This window comes from Coptis chinensis, chromosome 8, assembly GCF_015680905.1.
Source record: "Coptis chinensis isolate HL-2020 chromosome 8, ASM1568090v1, whole genome shotgun sequence".
Classification (NCBI taxonomy): domain Eukaryota; kingdom Viridiplantae; phylum Streptophyta; class Magnoliopsida; order Ranunculales; family Ranunculaceae; genus Coptis; species Coptis chinensis.
In genome coordinates this window covers 97,176,314-97,193,705 of record NC_141463.1, presented here as the reverse complement: position 1 = coordinate 97,193,705, position 17,392 = coordinate 97,176,314, and the positions used below count along the sequence as shown (strand labels likewise).

General features: G+C 36.6%; 1 protein-coding gene, 1 long non-coding RNA gene and 1 pseudogene across 6 annotated transcripts in view; all 3 read right to left on the bottom strand.

Annotated features, from left to right (window-relative positions):
- LOC147484844 (uncharacterized) overlaps positions 1-17,392 on the bottom strand; it is a 73,743-nt gene that overhangs the window by 22,662 nt on the left and 33,689 nt on the right. The window lies entirely within an intron of this gene.
- On the bottom strand, positions 79-2,246 carry LOC147484850 (beta-galactosidase-like; annotated as a pseudogene).
- Positions 4,616-17,116, bottom strand: LOC147484849 (uncharacterized). 4 transcript variants are annotated; one of them, XR_015204455.1, is made up of 12 exons: positions 16,665-17,116; positions 13,814-13,909; positions 12,196-12,363; positions 10,293-10,364; positions 10,086-10,158; positions 9,902-9,978; positions 9,183-9,285; positions 7,530-7,683; positions 6,430-6,594; positions 5,483-5,671; positions 5,276-5,366; positions 4,616-5,073 (listed from the first exon to the last, which is right to left on the bottom strand). It is a non-coding gene; the product is annotated as an uncharacterized LOC147484849 (long non-coding RNA). The 4 variants fall into 4 exon arrangements; XR_015204454.1 differs by lacking the exons at positions 4,616-5,073; positions 7,530-7,683 and adding an exon at positions 8,080-8,165 and having other exon boundaries at positions 5,304-5,671; XR_015204457.1 differs by lacking the exons at positions 4,616-5,073; positions 5,276-5,366; positions 5,483-5,671; positions 7,530-7,683 and adding an exon at positions 8,080-8,165 and having other exon boundaries at positions 6,470-6,606.

The following is a 17,392-nucleotide window of genomic DNA, read 5'->3' as shown; positions in this document are numbered from 1 at the left end:
GAAGTATCGATTTGATACCAAGGACTTCAAGAAATTATAGGGGGAGATATTGAGAATAGTAATTTTATGGTGACTCCATTACCTATGAATCGTCATAAAATGAACTCCAACCGATGGGATGAAATCAGTAACTATAATCTAGATGAAGAAACAAAAATATTAGCTTTTCATACAATTACAACATAAAAAGTAACCATGAAAAAAATAGACTACTCAAACAAAAAAAAAAAAAATGATGAGTAGGGCATTCTCATGTGAATTTTCTACCTTTTCAAAAGCATCATATGACTTATGGGCATGACAGCTCCCCTCCTTGAAGCTGCCGCAGACCCCTTGGGGAGTTCCAAAGCTAGCAAACTTTATAGACGAAATTTTCTGCCAAGAAGAACACCTTAAATGAGCTTTGGGCCTTAATGGCTGGTTGATTGTTCGAGACTTGCCTCGATAACTTAACAACATCGGTTGCAATTCAAATATATCAAAGACAAACAACATCAACGGTTCGGCTAACCAAAGAAATTCCATTTGGGTCACCGCCCCATTCTTCAAATATGACTAAAAGGTTACCGCTTGGATTCACCATGGCGGGGACATGATACCTGCATCGAACATAAAAGATTGATTAGGTAACATTGATTAACATAAACTATGTAATTAGGAAAGGTCACCTTTGCCTCACCATCTCTGGGAGGCATCTCCGCAATTGCTTAGGCATTTCTTCTCATCATCGTTCGATTAACTGCAACTACCACAAGTACCGGATGGTTTGTATGCAGGCCCGATGCGCTAATGCTCGCTCATTTATCCATACCTGACCTTTACCCATCCTACCCATATCTAAAGCCAAGGGATCATTCCCATATGTTAAATTGAATGTAGTCTAAAAGCATCACAACAAAGGAAAATACATCATATCAGGCCATTAGAAAAGGATGGTTGATATAGGCTTTGAAATCCTTAAAAAAAAAGTGGCACTAATAATGTTGAAAATTCTCACCTTGTACCATGTTAGCGGTTGCTTTTGAGCCACAAAAGATCCTTGTACCCACTCAACAGAGGAACTTCCACTGAGTGAATGAAGACTCAAAACTTCTCCTTCTAAACCAATCTGCGGGTAAAAATCTAAAGAGTCAGCCTCTATTTGGTAGTAACAATGGAAATTTAAAGGAACTAATAGCAAGACAGACCTTGTAAGACCATTTTTGCCATGACAAGTCTCGTCTCCCCTCATTAAGACCATTTCACATGACGGGGCCAAGAACCCCAGCATTCCATGTCTCAAAATGTGGACCACTATTCTTTAAAAAAAAAAAAAAAAAAAAAAAAAAAAAGAAACAACAACAACAACGATAATATTCCTTGCAACAAACGTGCTTCATAGAGTATAAGGAAAATTCAGTGAAAGAGTAAGAACAAACCGGGAGGCCAACAACTATACTAAGTAAGGAAATCTTGTTAATGCCAGCTTCTACTAATGAATGTCAGTTTGTGGTTTTCTAAACTCCCATACACAGTTCTTGCCAAGAAGACCGAAAGCAATGAAAAATTAAGAATATAAGCTATAGTAATGATCTCTTTGTTTGTGTAATTAGTTTCCATAGAAGGTAAAACAGACCTTGCTTACCTGATAATTGTCCATTAAGAAAGACATGCAAAGCATGACCTGCTGACAACACCATGAGTACATGATACTGTTCATTATTCAAGAAGGCTTCATCTGGATCTATCTTAACGCTGAATGTTGAGAGAAAAGAATCAATAAAAAAAAAACAGCTACATAAGATAACAAATCAAGTTCAAAGTTGCATTCTCTTAGAAAAATGTGAGCCAACATCTCTATTTTCGGAGTGACCAAACCAGAAATTACATTTGATATTTGATCCGTGTCACAATGTATCGCTCAACACGCCGGTCTCAATTTTTTCCAAGTCTAACTTGAGACCATGAGTTCAATCGGGACAATCCAAGTAGAATAATATATTAGATAAACGACCTTTTTCTTTTATCAATGTCTCAGAAACAGAAAGACGACAATGGTTTGTCATAATTACTCACTCTGTTGAGTACCACAGATAGTCCGAGGCATCTCTTGTGATATTTATTTGCTCCAACAGCCCTATCACTGTGTTTGAATTGTCATCATACGGAACATGTTCTTCATTGTACGACTTCCAAGAAAACCCTCCATCCAGTGGTACCATCTTCATCTCTGACCTTTGAGAGCCAACATGTTCAAAGAATTTCATCATATATCACAAGTTTCAAACTCCGATTCTTGAAAAAAAAGAGAAATATATTACCTTTTGACTCAGATACAGGAGAATATATTACCTTTTGAAACCGAGATTTTTTTTTTTTTTTTTGCTTTACTTCTAACAATAATCGGCGTTAGAATCGGCCGTAGAGAGACAATCAATTAGGGATATATGTTTTTTCATTTTGTGGCTTTCAGTTTAATTTTTTTTTTTTTTTTAAAGGGAGAGCAAATTATGGGAGATTTGGGAGAGTCAAAGGGCGTATAAGAAGAAAGAGAAGAAGAAAAGAGACGACTAGTTTATTGCATTTAATTTCGGTATAAATAGTAATAAATTGACAATTAATGTGAGGCCAAGTCGCGAACAATTGAATAGTTGGCGTGTAGTTGATTTCCGGCTTGAATTTACATATACGTCCTTAAAATACTATATAATTTTAAGGGTATAAATGATAGTAAATTTTGAAATGACAAAGTAGTCCTTCTTAAAGGCATTGAATAATTAGTTTGAATATTTTATCAAGGACATTTAGTGGTAAAAAAAAAGCTGGTTCAATTTAAATGTCCATGTTAATTATGGTATACTCTACTAATTGAGATTATATATACTAATTTTTTTTTTACCCAAACGGACCCCCGGGATGAAGCCTGATGCCGCCCTCTCCTAGGTCCGCCCCTGATTCTACTCTTGTTTTGTAGATTCGGATTTAATCTCCCTTGGAATTGCCGAACTGTGGTAGTGAGGGCATCTCCAATGGGGGGTGTAAAATTATACCTCCACCTAGGCTCCACGTAGGTGCCATTAGGATTTTACACCTCTAATTGTATAATATTATATAGCCTATAAATATCCACATTCTATACTCCCTAATGGAGAAGTGTAAAAAAAAAATAGATTTTAAACTGGGACGTCATTTAAAGTGTGATGTCCCTCTTTAATTTAAACTGTGACATTACTTACGTCTGAGTTAAAAAATTACTTTAGAATTAGAAATGGATGTTACTTAAAGTGACGTCCGAAATTTTTTTTGTTCGGACGTTGGTTAAAGTGTCGCCCGAGCTATTTATCAACTGATAGCGAGATGGGAAATTCCCCGGCCACCTCCTCTATCAACTAATACTCTATTATCTACGGTATACCACCCTTATTGGAAAGAGTTTTTTGATATTTGGAATGTAAACTTTACACTCTATACGGTTTAACACCCTCCATTAGAGATCCCCGGAGGTGTTGAAAGACCCATTATTTACTTTAACTAGCCATTTGGTCCGGCCTATGGCCGAACTTGCTACATAGATAGCTAATGACTCAAAAACCTAAAGTCCACTTGAATAAATAATATATGTATATTGATAGCTAATAATTCATTGCATACTTTGTTTGAAGGGTTTATGTTTTTCTAATTTTTTTTTAAAGGAGATTGTTAACCAACTCATAAGATATTGTAGCAGCAATAGGCTCATTAATAAGTATCAGTGGATCTAGCCATGCCATTAAAAAACACATTCATTATTTCCTTATATTGAACATCAGTAGTCTCTCTTGGAAAAACAATGATATCATTAAATATTGACTTTCCGTAGTACTTCTCCGCAGTCTATTTTATGCCTTTCAGAATCATGGCTGCAATATTTGTTAGAGAATACTGCTTTCGATAGGCAACACACACATCTCCATTAGGAGCCCTAACTATCTTATAGGAAACCATTTTCATTTCTTTCAATCTGGACCAATGAGTCATCAAATTTTCTGCCTAAAAGATGCCGAATCCTAGTAATCGTGTTTGTTGGATCGGTCCCGCCAAACTCTTTGCCTGCGGTCCAATAATAAAATTCACCTCACGGTTAAATGCAGCCACTGATGGAAAAGTTGGCAATAAACTTAGTGCTTTCTCCTTCCATAATGACTACATGTGTATCGCTAGTTCCAAAATTGATACCGAAGTGATCATTGGCCCTTGTTGTAGTCTCTGGTTTCATATCTGCTTTATATGACCCATATCCGCCAAACGGGTTCTGTGAGCTGAATGTTCCTTGTCAATGTGGTAGTGAGACATTTTTGAGATCGGCGCCTCAAGGATTTTGAAAGAATCTCCGAAGTCATCATGACCAATTGTGTTATTTTCTTGTGGCTGCCAAGTAATTTTACATTTTGCAGCGCAAGAACTATATACTATTATTGGTGAAATGCTACATATGCACACCAAATAGAATGGGATACACTATAGGAATCATTCCTTTCAATAATACCAAATAATTTGTCATCTTATTTGCATTTGGCATGCTATAAAGTAAATCCTTCAATCAAATATACCTTCTTTAATTAAGTACAAAATTGAACCTCCAAATAAAACCTCCAAATAACATTGTCAATAACCTATTCAAATATATAGAAAGCAAGACAACCAAAACCTCAACAGTAAGGACAACCGTTTTATATACAATGAAATCCATTCTAAGAGCTGTGCTTATTCTCCAATTCACTCAACTTTCAAAAGGAGTAACAAAAGGTGAGGTGGAGATAAAGTTTAGCTTAGAAACTCAATCACTTGAGCATGTTTCTTCTTGTCACTCCAAACCTATAACTTCTCTTGCACTTAAGAGAAAGGGAAGGTGGATAAACCAAATAGTACCCACTGACAGACTTTTACCTTCCATATTTGGCATCTTCTCTTGAGTTTTTTAAGTTCTAACAAATAGAGGCACAATAATAAAGTCTTCATCAATTCCAATCTTCCATGGGCATTCATGAGCATCAATCCGTCAAAAGTACACCAACGCTTTGTGGTACAATAAAATAAGGTGGTGCTTCGAGCTAGCTTCATGAAGAAACTTATGAAAATGAGAATATCTATAGTAGCTGACCCAACTCTAGCATCTCTATTTCTTGAGACCTTAGTGCATTCTACATGTAGAAGCTTCAAAATGTGAAGCATATAACACACAAAACAGACGTCCACCAAATAAAATATATATTACCATAAGAAAACATCAACAAAAGATAAATATACAGAAATTTACCAATTGCAACCAAGAGAAAGAACAGTTATGGAATTCCATCAAACCTCCATGTTACAGTAGCAAGCTACCGTCTTGTTTTCGCTTCTTCCCACTATCAAAAGATGATTCGACATTGTTGAAGGAAATACGTAACATAGATTGGAAATATTATATATTTAAGCCTAAGCAAATAACTTCTATTGCATTATAAGTTTATGCATAGAATACCTGTTCCTCAGTATGAGATTTAAAACTGAAATGCTGAAACGTAAACGTTGGTGAAGAGAAATGGTAATAGAACTCAAAGCACACATTTACTGTTTCGATGAAATCTCACATAGTAAAATGTTGCTCCCTGATGACCTTGTCTCTCAAGGACTTCAAACTCATTACGAACAGAGGGCAAGCATTGTGAATCTAGGGAAGAAAATAAACTGAAATTAGTGAGAGAGCGTAAGAGGAGGCCGGCGGGGTTACATTAATCATACTTACTTTGCTAGAAATCCAAATAGAAATAAGAGCAATGAGTTGGGTAATCCCTTTGTTGAACTTAATTTAGAAAAGTTGTGCAACTCCCCAAAGGTTAGCTTGGGGATCCTTTTAAAAGGAACTTTAGTTGGGCCTTTTATTCACTACGGTATATCTAGAAGGGTCATTAATAAAACTAAAAGTCTTAATGATGCAACTTTGTTTAGTTCCATGTAGAACAATATTAGTATGTGGGTCTTGCACTCTAGATATGAGACTCAGTGTGTTAATGATGACCCAATCTGGCACTTGTGTGTTTCAATTTTCAGACTTGGGTCTTGATTTATCTCAAACCCACCCCAATTTTTTATGCCTTGTCCAATTAGACAGCATAAAGCAAGAGTACTCCGGGCATAAGAATTTGTGAACTAAAAGAACCTTGGGATTAAGAGTTCTATAAATCTCAACAGCGTAATCCAAGTCCATAGTTTCGTTAATATCGATCAATTCTTCTAACTTAGTGACTTATCAAACCAAAAGGAAAAAAACAATGAAAATAAAAAAGAAGAAGGAAAAGAAGTAATACAACACCTATAGAGAAGATAAAACAACTCAAGAGAGACATAAAACTACAACATAAAATTGATAATTAAAACAAAAAATATGATAGCTTAGAAAGAAAACCAAAATTTTATTTAATGAGGTACCTGAAAATTGAAGATATCAATGGATATTTGCTTCAAAAGACTCTGTTGGCCATCCTTTGCTTCAATTTTTCTCAACCATTTTGGCACCCGTTCATTATTCATACCAGGTAGAATTGGCACTTGCGGATGTCACTCCCATTGGCGCTAATGTAATCATTAAATGCCCTGTAGTGCAAGCTGCATGCATTATATCCACATTCTCAACTACTTAATGTATCGGATTCTAGCAACAAAATGCTCCGAAATATAAAAATATATATATAAGTATAGGGTAATGTCAACACAGTTATGATAAATCAGTAGTCTATATAGTCACGCTGATGCATTAGAGAATCCCAGTAAACTTTGAAAAATAAAAATTGGGGAAAAAAATATTACCAAATGAAAACTGAAGTAGATATAACATCCCCTCACACAAATGAACAGACACAAAAAGAGAATAAAGAAGAAATATTACTAAACAAAAGGCATGAGTTCCAAAAGTACATCAACACAATTTCTATGACCTTAACGCGTTGTAGGACTTGAACACTTCATAGGCTTAATTTTAGAATGCAGTACCATCCGGCATCATATCCATTACTTATAGGAGAGTATTACATCACTAAATTTAAAATATCTGTACATAGATTATTAGTTTAGGGTTTGTAATACGTAAAGGAAATCTAGGGTCCAGTCTTTATTGCTTGCAACAAATTAGAGGATCAATACGTAATAGAGAATATAACTTCCAAAATGCTACAGTAAAAAATCATATAAGAACTCAAGAAACACTCCCACATGTAGTCGCTTCTGGGTACCTTTTACTGTTAATGAGAAGGTCCTCCCATTTCTTTTTCAATGCAGACTCCCTCAAGCAATGAAGTTGTGACATATAATAACATAATATAATAACTAATCAAAGTGCCAAAAACCAATAAATGATGGATTATTTGAGTAATTTTTTTAGTAGATTCATTGTGAAAAACTAATAAATGACTGATCAGGATAAATTCTCTAGAGCAAAATTTCATACAATTCTTTTCACCAAGCTTTAATTTTTTTTTTCGACTTAATCCACACAATTAAATGAATAGATGAATCAAATTGTAGAATCATACCATGGTTCGAATCCGCTTGCGCTCTTCTTCACTGAGGATGAATTGCAGTTTCAAATGCAAGTGCCCACCTCCTTTGAGGGGAAATGAGTGTTACCATGTAAGAGAGAATGTGGGCTACCACTGATGAGATAATCCCTATACCTGGTTGTTGTGCCTAGGAACAATTTCATATCATTTGGAGACTAATTTACCAATTGTTTCTTCCAAAATGTTTTCAATAGTCATAACAATTTCCTTCAAGATTTCAGGGCAATAATTGGTTAAGAAAGTCCGACATTAGTTAGACTAATGGTAAACTGAAATTGGTTAAGAAAGTTCAACATTAGTTGGACTAATGGTAAACTAAACCAACATTCCTTCTTACAAATGAAAGTTTAGAGGGTAGGCCCTGCTGACTCCGCTCGCAATCTACCATTCTTTTATCCTTTGAATAACTGAAAATTGTTTAACCCACGCTATAATTCGAAGACACACACTCATTAATTGAACATGGAAAAAATAAAATGTTTGACAAAACCTAACACATACGCATTTATAATGTTGTCCATACCTATAAGCTGACCTTAGAGTAGATGTATGTCTATTGGTTTTAGCGTGTCTTTCGTTGCTTTGGCAATGGCAACCAACTGCTGTTATCTACTCAATGAAAATAGAAAATCCGTCACAAATATGCCTTTGTATCTAACGTGATGACAACCAACTATTGTACGTTATCTACTCAATGAATAATCAAAATCAATCCTATAAATATAGGCAAATGATAAATAAGACAAAACTATCAACAACCACTATGTCCAGTATTTGTGTGAACTATGGACCATTGACACACTCTCTAGTAAGTGCACAAAGGATGTCATAGCCCATTAACACTTTATTCACCTCTACACTATAAGGTATGGAGTTTGTCTTGGAAAGGAGACAGGTGGTTAGAATTAAAATTGCATTTAGTGGTGATCTGATGATCATGTAATTCGTGATAATGAGGATGGTGATGATGGACAATGTGTGCAAATCCATGTTACGATTTCAATATTGAGCTTCATTAATAATAAAATAAAAATGGACTTACTTCTTCGCAGATTTGTTGGAAGTATTACTTCAAATCAATCTGATCAGAATATCACTCGAACCATGAAAGCACAAAATAAATTTTGGCTTGGTGGGAAATTGTGTTTTGGTCTCTGTGGTGCTTCTATGGTGCTCCTAGCCTTTCAAATGATTTCTCAACTCACAACCACTACTTTTACAAACTCAGTAATACCGTCCATATAAGTTGGGAAAGAGTACACTTATATATACCCTTGACAAAATCTTAGACTAATGACGAATATAAACTTGTAATGTCCAAAAACTCAAAATGATCACGATATATACCCAATATAACACTCAAACAAACCTATTGGAAGTCAATATCGTGTATTTGGAATACTATATATCCATGGAATTCCCACTAACCTTGACCAATGAAGATAAACCAAACAATAGTGTTGTGTTCAACATATAGTTCACCCCTAAAAGTAATGGATTAGTAATCCATATGAAGAACTTTTCAATTAAACAACTTTGATCTCTTACGACCAAACCAATATAATTCACAAAATATAACTCATGGACTGACAAAGATCGAAGACAGGAGTAAAGGACATTACTAACCTCACTAACAGGGGTTAGTTTGATTTACTTGATGACATATTCCATATTTATAGAGTCGCCACTCATGGTCTCAATGTTAACATCTGACTGGCTTTGTAAGTACCTAGTACATGATTGACACAAAAGAATTAATGTTAGGCAACAGGAACATAAAGATTCCCCCGTTTATGTTTAGTAACAAACATGTTCTCGCAATTTTGTATAGTAGGCATGAACAAAACTTGAACCTCTGTCGGCAAGATCTCTATGTTATTTTGTAATCTAGTAAATAGCATAATTTCAGAAAATATAAAGAGCAATCAAAGTAGCTTACATTGATTATAATTATTAGAGCGAACAAAATAGACCCAATTAGGCATATCATGTTAGACCCGGAAAAAAAAACATGATTCAAAAGATTAGATTGAATAAGCATTGGTTCTCCTGGATCACATTAGATTCAAAAGTCTCAAATAGACAATCTCCATTACACTATGCATTCACTACTAAATACATATCATAAGGAAGCATTTTTTTCCTTCTGTACACCTATCTTAAAAAACTAAAATACATTGTTTACGTTGTTGCCCAGGTTCAAACCTAATAGAAAACAAAATACTAAAAAACTCAAAAAATTTGTCCAACAAGTCAAGTTTCAACACCCGACTGGTATAGATTGAAGGCAAATGGGAAAGGGTAGCGTGCTCATCAAATTAATTTTCTTAAAATACTAAATATACCTGCAGAGGCGGCATATCAAGATTTCAAATGATAGACTTCAGTGGCTGAGTGCGGCGAATTAACAAACGATAAATTGCTTTAAGAAAGTAGAACATATTGATTAAAATCAGTAAAAAGAAAATAAACTGGTGCAGTTCTAATAATTGTTGAATCACAGTGTTCAAAAAAGAAATGATAGCTTACCAGATTTCTAAGATTGAACACGATAAAATTAGTGTTGGAAACCCTTCAATTGCAGAGATTTCAGATTCCGTTTCTGGAAATATATAACAAATATGAGGAACTAATCTTCATCATCAGAAGTTCAAAACCAAACCCAAAAAATAAAAATCAACACTCCTAATGCAACAACTTCAAAATAACATTAATAATAAAATAGCTTGATTTTACCTCGCGATCATGGAAGTTGTGTTCAGGGTTTCTCAACATCTTGATTTGAGACGATAGAGTTCCTCACCAAACCTAGGTTATAAAGAGAAATTTGAAGTTCAAAATAACCGGTGAAGATTGAGAGAGTTTTGGGGTGGGTTTTTTTAAAGAATATGTTTTAGAGAAGTAAATTAGTAATATTCTTTTTGTTTTTCTCCTAATTTTCTGTGAATAAAAAAATGACGTGGACACTCTTAGAGAGCTCCAAAAAGGGACTGCTAGGTACTTAAAATTTGTTGACATGGACACTGAGCTAAGAAGGCAAAAAACATACTTTAGAGACAAACATGCTTATGATCCTGCATAATGGATACGTGATAATGTGAAGTTAATTTGGTTTTTTCACTTACCATATATTTCTCACTGAACAGTGAGTTATGAATGCTCAATTTAGATGGTAAAATTCTAATAAAAGAGAAACAGTGGTTATGAATGCTTAAAGATAAACACTCAATCAAATTATTTAGTTAACTTTCAAAAAACCACCAAATTTTTTATCAATCGAATAAATATTAATGTGTACTACATCGGCATTAATCCAACAAACAATTAAATCCATATAGGTGTCTTTCAGATCGTTGACATTTAAATGGCTGACTTACAAAAATAATTAATAATGAGAAAAATGAAAAAGACAAAACCACCGATTTGTTTTGAATGTGAAGCGTATGTGAAAAGAGATTTATCGAGTTTGTACACCTTCAATAATTCCATTCACATGACTTAACCAATCAAGGAATCATTGGGGCAAATTTAATTGACAAAAGAAAAAGAGGTTTGTCGAGGGTTATGAGTACCATATTACCTGAAAATGGAGGGTTATTTTCTTGAACCTCTAAATTCTCCAACACATTGAAGTTAAACTTTCGTTTGGAAATTTTGTTCAAGAAAAGAGTGGAGAGAATTTGCTTTTCTCTTTTAATAAACATGTACAAAATAGAAGCTGCTGGAAGTATCAACGAAGCCATTTTTTTTTTGGTTGGGGCAAAAATCAGAGCTTTCTGTTTTGCTATTAGAGGCGAGAGAATGAATTGAGAAAGGAAGAGAGAGGTTGGGAGGGCGTACAACGGTTTTTCTTTTCGACTTAATCATTAAATAAAAATCCAAATTGATACGGTCTATCATCCTCCTTTTTTACCTGGTTTAATTTTGGAAGAAGAGAAGAATAAGAGACAGGATTTGAAGAGATGATTTTTTTTTGAGAGTTGGGAGTGTTTTGTAGAATTGAAAAAAGAGTATAGAAATAGGGTTTTATCTATTTTGGGTTACGAACAATTGAAATCGGCAAAAAAGAGCGTATAATTTCTTTTTCTATGAAAAATCTGATGTGTCTATCTCAGAGAAAAAAGGGGGGCTGACGTGGGTCACTGGGATCATTTTCCACTACTCTCCAAAAAACAAAAACAAAAGCTAATGTTAAAAAAAAAACAGTCTCTCTCTACTTTCCTTCAATTTCACTTTCACTTTCTCTCTCTTTTTTTCTTGAATTTCAATGGCGAATAAATTATTACCTACACCTCTGTTCAACAAAAAAAAAACGGAAAGGCCCTCCAACTCTTCAAAAAAAAAAAAATCATCTCTTCAAACCCTCAAAATAACAGAAGAGAAAGCATCTGCTCGATAAAAAACATCAACAGTGATTGATAAAGACGATGATGAAAAGTCTCCTGATAGCTATCAAGAAAGTGAAGAGAAAGCATCTGCTGGAGAAAAAACATCAACAGTGATTGATGTTGACCTAAAGTTCAAATTCTACTTAGTATTTTGGAACTTGAATGCTTATCCTTGATCAAACGACTTGATGGCGCTGGAGAAAGATGTCGTAGCAAAAGAAGTGAATGTGTTCAATGAACAGATAAGGTACCTCTACTATTAGCAAGATTAGAATAGTAATGTACGGTAGTGGGCTACCCCCAAGAATCTTTGAGAACTTTCTTGAAATGCATTTAGTGGGCACATTCCATGGACAATTCAGCATGCATATATGGATGACTGGTTCTCGTGAACATTATTCCTCTTAGAAGCACATAGCCTAAAACATGAACAACAAATTGTTTGGTAAGATTGCAAAATAGAGAGAATAATTCGTAATCCTATCTATTAAAACAACATTTCAAATAGGAAAACCTGCAAAGATATTAAAGAGAAAAATGATTATTAATGAAACATAACATCAAACTCATTGCAGTAATTATCAATTATTAAGAGAATATATAAACTGACCCGTGCGTACTAAATCAAAATTCCCTATAGACAATTTCCATAACAGTGCATACTGACTATTAACCTGAGCAAACAAACTCTAATTAATTGTTGGGGGACAGTGAGAATGATCCTGAACTTAGAGATCAAAGTGAACATTGCTATTGTGAACTTGGAGAACAAATTGACTTTTAGAGAACATTGCTATTGTGAACTTGGAGAGTGATTAAGGTTTTAATGGAGACAATGAAGGGTTTTAGGAATATGTCTTCTTTGCTAAGACATATAGGAAACCATTTGATTTTGTCAACGGTTTTCTCGTAATTCCAATAATGTGCAAAACACAATACAAAGAAATATTGTGGAAACACGTTTAATGTGAACGTGTGTGGTAACGCTCATGGGAGTCAAACTGAAGCTGGAAATAATCATTAGCATAAGGAACTCTATCTATGGTAATGTATGGTATGCTATACGAACTTTCTCCATAAAGAACGTGCCAAACAATTGTTCAATTACTGTTTCAAACAATATAATTTATGAAAAATTGAAAAAGAACATAAAAGGCATGAATGAACATGGTTGTCACTTGTAAGCAGTTTTGCCCAAGTACAAAAAGGCTTCTCATGGTCCTGCTAGCTAGCAAATGGAATGGGTTGTTGTATATAGAAGTGTTGTTACAATTTATAGACAATAGAGCGAAATCTTAACACGATACCTAGCAGAGCGAAAGTGAATTAATGAAATACACAAACTCAATAATGCGCAAAACACACTACACAATTTTTTTTACACATTTAATGTGAACGTGTGGGGTAACGTTAAGAGAAACAGAAATATTATTTAAGGGCCTTTATTTGTTGAGGAAAAAAAACCCTTTTCTTTTACTGGTGTTTACATTTTAGATATTGAAATCATAAATCATTGTTTGAAAAGCTATATATACTAACCTGGTTAGCAAAGAGGCTACCCATTCATCAAGATGGTACACTGAATGCATGAATACATAGATGTAGCACACAATTGAAATCAAGAAAGCCTAAAAAGCTTGTAAAGAAAATATGTAAGAAACCTATGTTAGGTCTCTGCTTTGGGAGGCAGGAGTGCAAAGGGCTAGTAGCGCACCTTTCTGTTTACTCTATCTTAGGCAGCACTTAGCTTTAGGACATCAAAGATTATAATGCAAGATTAAAAGTCTGAAAACTTAACTTAAGATATATAAAAATCTATGTACATTGAAATTTCTTGAAAAACATGGCTGGGATTCATAGGAAGCTTGCCTTCAACCTGATCTGAGGCTCATAATTAAAACACTTCAGTACTTCACCCACTTCACAGAGTTCAGCCCTTGACCGCTTCACACACCGAGAAGTTGCCTGCAATATACATATATGAGACAATTAAATTTTAAAACTCGGGAGGAACAACATAAATAAACGAATACATAATGTTGTTATCGCTGTATATAGATCAAATCCAGTACGTAAAACAATATGCTTACTCGTCAAATATCAACAAAAACCATATGCTTACTCTACTTATAAAGCAAACTAAAGAACTGAACAAAGTTTCTAAATAATATTGTGGGATGAATAATTATTGCTAGATTGTGGCATTGTTAGACCAAGCAATGGCTTTTAGGTGAGTTTATAAACCTCCTGGAAAATACTAAAAACTGTGTGAAAAGAAAAGTTTCTTATGGCGATTTGCAAATGAGATACTTACAAAACAACATAGCTAAATATTGAAGTTCTGGAAGGCAGCAGATGGAAAATGAATGAAAAAAGGGGAACAGTGTCATCGAGCGTATGATGATTACACAGATTATTACCTCCAACCCAACTACTGAATTTTATATTCAAGTGTGTGGTCTATTTAATGTAATAGCCATTTTCATAAGATGGGCCTTTGTAGGTATTGGGCCCAGAGAATAGGCCCAAGACCCTACTAGGCCCCATGAGGTAAACCTAAAGAGGAGATATAAAAGTGAGGAGAGGAGGACTTGAGAAGGGAGAGAAAAAAGTGAGGGGAAGGAGAAAAGAAGAAATGGAGGAAAGAGGCACCGAGAGAGAAAAAAGAGAAAGTTGAGGGGAGGAGGAGGAGGAGACAACCAGAGTAGGAGACGACGGCGGCGGATGAGGACGCGGCCAGAGGAGGAGGAAGAGGAGGGAAATCTAGAGAAGGGGAGTATGGAGACGTCGGCCAGAGAGGAGGAGGAAGAGGAGGGGAAATCTAGAGAAGGGGAGAATGGAGACGTCGGCCAGAGAGGAGGAGGAAGAGGAGCAGGGAGACGACGGCCAGAGAGGAGGAGGAGTAGTGAGATGATGTCCCGAGATGAGGAAGAAGAGAGGAGGAGATATCTATAGTAGAGAAGGGAGAAGACGATGGCCAGAGGAGACGACGGCCCGAGGATACAACGGCCAGAGAGGAGGAGTAGGGAGATGATGTCTCGAGAAAAGGAGGAAGAGAGGAGGAGATATCTATAGCAGAGAAGGGAGAAGACGACGGCCAGAGGAGACAACGGCTAGAGGAGACGACGGCCAAAGGATACGACGGCCAAAGGATACGACGGCCAGAGAGGAGGAGTAGGGAGATGATGTCTCGAGATAAAGAGGAAGAGAGGAGGAGATATCTCTAGCGTAGGAAGCGGAGAAAACGACGGCCGAGGAGAGGCAACGGCCAAAGGAGACGACGGCCCGAGGATACGACGACCGCAGAGGAGGAGTAGGGGAGATGATGTCTCGATAATAAGGATAAGGAGGAAGAGAGAAGGAGATATCTATAGAGAAGCGGAGAAGACGACGAGGAGGAGACAGGACCAAAAGGAGACGACGCCCGAGGATCTGGCGGCCGAGAGGAGGAGTAGGGAGATGATGTCGAGATAAGGAGAAAGAGAGGAGGAGATATCTATAGCGAGAAAGGGAGAAGACGACGCCGGAGGAGACGACGCCAAAGGAGACGATGGCCCGAGGATACGACGGCCAGAGAGGAGTAGGGAGATGATGTCTCAAGATAAGAAGGAAGAGAGGAGGAGATATCTATAGTAGAGAAGGGAGAAGACGACGGCCAGAGGAGACGACGGCCAGAGAGGAGGAGTAGGGAGATGATGTCTCGAGATAAGGAGGAAGAGAGGAGGAGGTATCTAGAGCGAGAAAGGAGGAGACGGCGGCCATAGAACGGGCAGCCCAAAGGGAGACGACGGTCGAGGAGACGCCCGCCAAAGGAGACGACAAAAAGCTAGATGAGACGATAGCCGAGAGGGATGAGGAATAGGAGGGGAGATCTAGAGAAGAGGAGAAGGAGATGATGACAGCCGGGAGGGGAGGAGGAGTATGGAGATGATGTCCCGAGATGAGAAAGAAGAGATGAGGAGATATCTATAGCAGAGAAGGAAAAAGACGAAGGTCAGAGGAGACGACGGCTAGAGAGGAGGAGGAGTAGTGAGATGATGTCCCGAGATGAGGAGGAAGAGAGGAGGAGATATCTATAGCAAAGAAGGGAGAAGACGACGGCCAGAGGATACGACGGCCAGAGAGGAGGAGTAGGGAGATGATGTCCCGAGATGAGGAGGAAGAGAGGAGGAGATATCTAGAGCAGAGAATGGAGGAGACGACGGCCAAAGGAGACGACGATTAGAGGAGACGCTGGCCAAAGGAGACGACAGCCAGAGAGAAGGAGGAATAGGAGGAGAGATCTTGAGAAGAAGAGTAGGGTGACGACATCCAGGGAGGAGGAGAAACCTAGATAAGAGGAGCCAGAATGAGGAGACAACGAGAGGAGAATAGGGAGACAACCAGAGGAGATGACATCTAGAGAGGAGGAGAATCCAAGAGTGAGATAGAAAAGAGTGGAGAGAGGAGAGAACTACGGTGTAGCTTGATCCCTCGATAAGGGGGTACGTAGGCAACCCAAATGGGTTCAGCTGATGAAGTCAGATTAGGTGTATTGTTCGCCTTCAGCATCTAACCAAGTAGTCGAGAATTATAAAAATAAAAAAAATTGTGAAATGGGTTGCAACATTTAAGATGGAAAAAAACTTGGCAGTGCTATTACAGATTCCTACTCCTTCCTGACATTTCACGTTCAGATAGCTTATACAAAAATAGAAGTTCAGTGAAAACAAAAACTTACCAACGTTTGAGTGCTGACCTAAATAATAGCTCTTAGAATCTAGTTCATGTTTCCCACTGGTGTTGAGTTCTGAGAAATTATTGGCAGGGTCTATAGGAGATACTGGGGATTGTATGAGCCCTGAATACTTCTTCTATTGCCAATTATGGATTTGTGGTATGATCATTGTCTAATTTAAATCTTGTTCACCGATCCAAAAATAAATAGTTTCATTAGAGGATGTGAGGAGCCTTGCCGCTAAGCAAAGCCATCTGAATAACGGTGAAGAAGGCGATAAAAATAAAGGTTTTGGGGTGTTAGAAGAGAGTCCAATTTTTTCCTATAGAAAGAACGGATGTTTAGTGTTTTGTCTTTACCGGAGTCTCCCCTGTTTTTTCGTAATACGGTGGGCAGGTCTTATATATAACCTTTAATAATTATATGTGCTCTGCATTATAGATCAAGAGCAGAATAATATATATCTAGAAAAGTTTAGGCTATATATCTTATATCTTATATATAAAGCGGATACCAGATTTTCCAATTAGTTCTCGTATTTCCGGTTTTATAGTAAAGTTTTTAATGAGAAGGGTACCGGAAAGTTAGACAGCCACTTTCTTTTTGCTCTGCAGTAAAAGGGTATATCTTATATATAAAGCGGATACCAGATTTTCCAATTAGTTCTCGTATTTCCGGTTTTATAGTAAAGTTTTTAATGAGAAGGGTACCGGAAAGTTAGACAGCCACTT